The sequence below is a fragment of the Platalea leucorodia genome, assembly GCF_965183815.1.
Source record: "Platalea leucorodia genome assembly, contig: HAP1_HAP1_SCAFFOLD_71, whole genome shotgun sequence".
NCBI classification, from domain to species: Eukaryota; Metazoa; Chordata; class Aves; order Pelecaniformes; family Threskiornithidae; genus Platalea; species Platalea leucorodia.
Window position 1 is genome coordinate 127,193 of NW_028121444.1, and position 6,979 is coordinate 134,171.

The window sequence follows — 6,979 nt, forward strand, 5'->3', positions numbered from 1 at the left end:
TAACCAGAAGAAGCAGAAGCAGTTCCCCAACCACCGCAATGTCTCCAAAATGAAAACCGTCGGGGGAACGTACCATCGGGCAATGCCTGCAGCTCACAGGCTTCATCCTTCTGCTGCAAGAGCCGAGGACAGCCTGGGGAAAACGCCGGTGTCAGAGGGTGCAGCCTGCAGCCCTCCAGCTACACCCATCCCCACAGCCCAGGCCGCGCTGCTCCAGAGAGCGCAGCCTCAGAAACCTCCTCCAGGGCCGGAGGCAGCGGCCACGTTCCTGAGCCCAAGGCCCAGGGGCTACCACCAGGTCAAATCTGTCACTCTCTCGAACCCCTCGCGCCTCACGTTGGGTCCCACGTTGGTCCAGGGCTGATGCAGGCTGCTGGAGCCTGGTGACCGAGGCCGGGAGACAACCGTCCTGCCAAGCCTCTTCCAGGCCCAGACCCCCAGCACTGGCCCCGTACTGGCCCAGTCAGACACTGCCCCAGTGGCAAGACACCCCCCACATGGGCAAATCACGCCCAGGGGCAGATACCCTGGCCATGGGCAAATCTTCCCCCCAGGGCAAATGCCCCCACCCCAGGTGCAGCTCCCCCACCCAGGCACAGATACTCCCCAGGGACAGATACCCCTGGGGGCAGAGATCCCCACCCCATGTGTAGCACCTATTTACCGTCTTTCCCTCAAACCACGAGTTTTCTCACTTTAACCTGTATCTTTAACCTGTATCCCAGGGCGCTGGGTGTGGAGCAGGGCTCTGCTGCCTGCAGCCGAGAGCCCCGCTTAGGGCAGAGCCCTGCACCAGGCAGGCTGGCAGCAGGGAGGGGACCCCCAGCCCAGCCCTGGAGAGCGGAGAGGTTCCCAGGGGTGCGCGGGGACAGCCTGGACTTGGCCCCAGAGAGGGGAGCTGCTGGCCAGGGGTGGTGAGGAGCTCTCTCCTGCTGGGCATTTGATGTCCTCCCTCCTCCCAGCCCTTGGGGAGGTGGCTGTGGGGAGCCTGGCTGATGGCACCGGGCACGGCCTGGCCCTGTCCTGTGGACGCCATGCTCTGCTCAGCCCTGGCAGCTGCTGGGATAACGGTGGGATTTGGGGTCTGGCCAATGCTGTCGCACTGGCGAGTGGGCCGTGTCAGGGGCAGAGGCCAAAGGGCTGGGAGCCCGGCCTCAGCAGCCCAGAGGAGGTGGCACAGGGTGCCCCTGGGGGCACAGCTCTTCCCTCTCCACAGGGAAACTTCTCCCCCGGCTCCCGGACAAGGATGTGCAAGTCCAGAGCATGCCAGAGGTGGCTGCGTCTGAACACCACGATGAAACCTCCAGGTTTTGCAGTCCAGCAGGGCAGCTGGGCCTTTGTGGCAAGGACACCCTGGCTCAGTGTGTGCTGTGCTGCCACGGGCTGCTGAAAAGCCTGGGCGTCAGGCAGCTCTCAGGGCAGTCCTGGGTCCTTTGAGCTCTGCCTTTTCCCTTTTGCCTGCTGAGGGCAAGCGACTTCCACAGGAGGTGAACAAACGTGAGTTCTTTTGGAGGAAAGCCCAACAGAGGGCTGAAATTCTAAAACCATGATGGGGCCAGGGTGTGCTGAGGGGTGAGCTGTCCTGCACACAGTGGCGGAGCCCTGGAACAACGCTGTTTGCTCAGCACGCTCAGGGTGCTTCCCGTGTGAAGGACACCATGGCCTTGGGCTTGTGCTTCCAGCTTTAATCCAACAGAGCCATTTTCTTGGAGAGCGCTTCACTTCTGCCTGGCTTTGCAGGGCCAGCAGCAGAGCGCCCACAGGGCCCATCCCCGTTTTGGCTGCTTCCTGGGCGTTCTCAGGATCAGCACGGTCTGAATTGCCAGGGACGAGACCGAGAGTTCGTCATCTTTCTCCAAAAGCTGGAGGGCTGCAAGAGGAGGAAAGAGAACAGAGCTGAAACCCACGGATCTGCAGAGACCCCCACGCATCCCCTCTGGACCATGCCAGCCCCACCCATCCCTTTCCCTGGCCAGGAGGAGCAGGTGGGACAAAGGCACCAGCTGGAAGCTGCTGCTCAGGAGTGCCCAAAATTCCCCTGAGATGTTCCTCTGCCCTTGAAGCATTTCCCTGCAGCAGGGCAAAGCATGGCAGCACCCTGCCCAGGCTGGGGCCCCTGCCCCACCAGCCCCGCCACGCACAGCACTGCCCCTGCTCACCATTGCAGATCTCAGCCAGCTTCTGCTCGCTCTGGTCCCTCTGGTGCCGCGCGGCAAGCCCTAGGCACAGAGCTGCGTCAGACCTCCTGTTCCCCAGCGTGCTCCCAGCAGCACAGCTCCCGGTTCTGCTGGTTTGGCTGCACACCCTCCTCCCCCTCAGCAGGGTGACCCCAGGAAGGACAGTACCCGAGGCGGGGTGGGACTGAGCAAGGCGGCCACCAAGCCCACCTGCGTGGGCAGGGCTGGGAGAGGGAGGCCCAGAGCCCCTGGATGCCCAGGCCCTGCACGGGGCAGCCAGGGCTCTGGCAGCCACAGGGCTGCCCCTTGCCGCCAGTGCAGCGGCTGGGACTGGGGCCAGGCTGCCAAAAGAGGGACCCCAGGGGCTGTGGCTCACCAATGAACCTCACGGCCGCCTCTCGCAAGGGGACCTGAGCATCCTTCAGGTATGGCAGACTCTGACTCAGATAGTCTTCAACTCTGCTCCTGTCCTGCACCAGCTGGAGAGAGCACAAGGGCATGGGGCTGGCACAGGCCCTCCCCAGTTACCCGGACCAGTCCCTCCTCCCAGCACCCCTGGTCCCCCTCCCACCTCAGGCCATTCCCATGTCCCAGCCAGGAGCCCTGTGGGGCTGAGGTTCAGAGAGAGCCGCAGGCAGAGGCAGGTCTGGAGGTCCTGAGACCCCTCTGTCCCACTGCCAGGGCCCAGGTGCGCTAGGGTCTCGTTCGACATCTTGAGGGTGGGGAGGGGAGAGGGGCCTGGAGAGGAGCCCTTGGGGGGCTCTGTGCTTGGGGGCAGGGAAGGCGGGTGCAGCTCCAGGCTGCGGGCTCTGGGCTGGAGCAGGGCAGGCCAGGCACAGCTGCACAGGGGCACCCCTTGTCCAGCCCGGGCCCTGGGCCTGGGGGTTGTCCTCACCAAGCACTCCCCAATTCTCCAGGTCTGCTCTGTCTGCGTCAGGTGCTTGAGCTGCCTCCACTTCAGCAGCTTTGCAGCGACAAGGAGGGCTTCCTGAGAGGCCTGCAGAGGCGGACAGGGATTGGGGGGATTGTGGACAGGGACTGGGGCTCAAAGCCCTGGCCTCCAACACCTGCAGGGACAGGACTGCGGGGAGCAGGGATGGGAGGGGACCCCACATCTCCATCCTCTGCAGCAGTGCTGGGACCGGGGCAGGGAAGGAGGGCAGCTCTGCCCTGTCCTCTGACTCGGGCAGTTGGAGCCTGGGGTGAGACAGATGCCAAGAGGCCAACTGCCAGCAGCCCTTGCCCTCCCTGATGTCCAGCCCACCCCTGGGCTGGCAGCACGCCCTTCCCTGCATCACTGGTCACATTTGAAATCTGTACCTTGGCCACGCTCTCGCTCTCGTCACTCATGCGGAAGAAGAGTGGGAGCAGGCTTCTGCGCACGTTCTCCTTCACCTGCCGCTTGTGGCTCCCCACCACCATCTGTAGCACCTCTTTGAAGAGGCAGATGGAGAGCTCTCGCAGCTGGCTGGACTCCTGGGAGGGAGGAGGACAGGACGACTTCAGCAACAGCTGCTCCCTGAGCAAGGGCGTCAGCGTGGCTGATGTGAGGGGAGATGCTTTGCAGTCAGGTTCTGCACACAGGAGCCGTGGGCCAGATCTGCAGCCGTGGCTGAATGGGCCCAGGCCCACAAAAGGCCACACATGAGGTTTCCATCAGGCGGTACCTGTGCCAGCCCCCAGCATTCACCACCAGCCACACCAGCCACACCAGCGCAGAGCTCCCCAGGGACCAGGCTGGCCCTCGGCAACGCCTCCGCGGCACACATCGCCACCTCAGCCTTAGCCCCTTGCCATGGCACCTGGGGAGAACGTCTGGTCCTGCCTGGCAGCGCAGCTGGGGGAGGCCTCGCAGAGCTGAGAGCAGCTCTTGGCCTGCAGGTGCTTTGCCCAGGGGCTGGGCTGGGCCCCAGCACAGGGGGCTCAGGTCGCCTGGAGGCATCAGCCTGTCAGGGAGAAGCCGTGCTGGGCTGCAGAGCCCAGAAGCCATCCCCACGAGAGCCCAGGGGCGTGAGGCGGGGAACAGCCCTGCCCAAGTGCTGCCGCAGGGCTGGGCTGATGGGCAGTTGTCCTTGCAGAGGGCCCAGCAGCGGGGCTCAGGCTCCCCCAGCAGCCTTACATCATCAAAGAGCGGCAGGAGCTTCTCCACCAGCTGCAGAGCGGTCAGGCTGGCCTCCCCCCTCGTCATATGACCCAGCACATTTCTGAAGACCAGCAGGGCCTTCATCTTGTTGTCCGTGTTGGCATTCTCCTGGGTCTCCATGATGTCCGGCAGCAGGACCAGCATTTTTCTTGCCTGTAGGAAGCACAGAAATTCCTTCTTGTGAAGTGGCGAAAGACCAGCCTGGCAGAAATGCTCTGGCCACTAAGCACCAGCCTCCCGTCCGCCTTCCTGGCAGGTGGCACAGGACTCCCAAACCAAAGGCGCAGAAGGCTTGGTAACCCTCCGGGCCTGGAAAGCTCCCCAGGCAGCCACCAGCAGGCCCCTCCATGGCAGCGCTCTGCGGACCCCCACGGCTCGTGCACCGTAGGGTGCGGGCAAGGGCAGCCATCTCCAGGCTGGCAATGAGCAGGCTGTGACCCCTTCATGACAGAGGCCCACTGCCCCAGCCCCAGAGTCAGCCCATAGCATCAGGTGTACCCTGGGCTCTGGCTCATCCCCTCTCAGCAGAACGCTTCTTCTGGGGACAGCGCTCCCTCGACTGAGGCAGCTTGGTGCTGGCTGCCTCGGTGTGGAGCAGAAATTCCTGCCTGGCACCACAGGGATGTGCCAGGAACGAGAGCTCCTGCAGGTGGGTGAGGGAGCCTTTCTCCTTGCGCTGCAGCGGCAAGGTCCGAGCCTGAAGGAGCCTGGGGCCCGTGAAGGGGACAGCGAGGGCATTTGGAGCCGTCACCCCACCTCCTGACTCCCAGCCCAGGCCAAGCCACCGCGTTACCCACTGCCCCAGCCCCAGGCTGCCAACATGGCTTCACTTGACCAGGCCCCGCTCACCGTCTCAGGTCTCTGCGACAGCGTGATGAGGCCTCTGAGCACCAGCGAGAGCAGCACCTGGCTTGGCCGCCTCAGGTACCTCTGGACTTTGTAGAGGCCAGCAAACTCCTCCGATTCAATGTCGCTGGAGGCCAGCAGCTGAAACAAAGGCGGCAGTGAGAGACTGGCAGAGCCCGCAGGGCTCCCTGCTCCGTGTGGCTCCTGGTTCCCACTGGCAGCTCAGGGCAAGGGCACCGGGGCCAGACAGCCCGTCCCGGGGGCAGCTCTGCCCGTGGAGGGCCGCTTGGTGCCCTGCGCCTCGCCGCACACCACGCGGTCCTCTGTGCCGGCTCCTCCTGTCCTCTGAGCATCGGCAGCCTCTTGCTCTCATGCCTCTGAGGAGCGATCCAACAGCAAGAGCGGGCACAAAGGAGGCACGACAGGCGAGTGGTGACGAGTGTCTCTTGCCCCCAACCTTGCAGCCCGCTCAGCCTGTGCAGAGGCCATGTCTCTGCCCCTGACCCAGCCCTTGCCCTGCCTCAGGCTTCCAGTCTGCAGGGCAGGGCAGGGGGGTGCAGGCAGGGGGGAAGCAGAGCACTGTCTGGGCAGGCAGGGGCTGCTTGGGCTGCGTGTTTGTGCACCAGGGCCCAAGCAGCGTGGGGTGGCCCTGCATGGCTGGCGCAGGGGAACCTGCTGCTGGTCAGGTCCCTGCTGGCCCTAAGGGGCTCTGTCCCTGTGTCCTGAAGGAGGTGACCGTTTGGGGGCAGATGGGAGGAGAGGGCTGTGCCAGTTTCCTGGAGAGGCAGGCACAGCCCCAAGGGTGAGCAAGGACTGCTCTGGTCACTCACAGACAAGTGATGGATGCAGGCGTCCTCTGTGCTGGAGCTGAACACCCTGCACAGCCGCTGGTCCTGGAGCTGGCTGAGCAGCTCCCTCAAAACCTTCTTCAGGGTATGGGGCTGGGAAAGCATCACGTCCCACATGGCCAGAGCAGCACTGCAGGCCCAGAGCGCTCTGTCAGCAGGGCTGCCTCGGCCACCACACTGTGCCCGGGCCAGCCCCACAGGACCCAGGCTGTCCTGGAGCCCTGGCCCTTCCCGAGCCCTCGCCTGGAGTGCCCGGGTCCCTGCCTGGGCAAGGAGGAGGGGGCTGAGGCAGTGTTCCCCATGGGGCAGGGAGGAACCTTGTGGTGGGGTTCTGGGCTGCCTTGGCCGGCTTTGGCTACTGTGCGCCTGGCCGATCCACCAGCGCTAGAAAGCGTAGTGGGGTGGAGGGCCCTGCTCCTCGGGGGTGTCCCGCAGTTGCCCAAGGGTCTGGCAGCCAGAAAGTCTCCAGGCCCTCTCCCCACATGGCACAAGCCCCCAGGGGCTGCTGGGCTCAGTACCTGTCACATGATGGAGAGAGCTTCAAGAGGCTCGTGACCACTTCCCCGGGGCACTGCTCCGTCATCAGGACAAGCAGCAAGTGCAGGCTCTGCCGGGCGGACGCCATGCTGATGCACGCCATGTTTTCATAGATGCACCTCATGATTCTTGGCACCTGGAAGGCACACAGGTGACGATGGTGCTGCCACTGGAATGCAGCCATTTCCTCAGCTGCCTCTCAACCTGCTGCCCTTCCCATCCTGCTCTGCTGGCTTCAAATGGCTTCAAGGTGCCTGAGGCACCTGGGTTAGGGAGGGACGGAAGGGGGGTGGAAGGGAGGGAGGAAGGAAGAACACCTGAAAGGGCTCAAGGGCAGGGCAGCCACAGGCCACTTACCTCTGTCAGCCAGGAGGCAGGTTCTCTCGTGGCCACATCCAGGATGCTACTCGCCTCCTCCTTGTCATAGA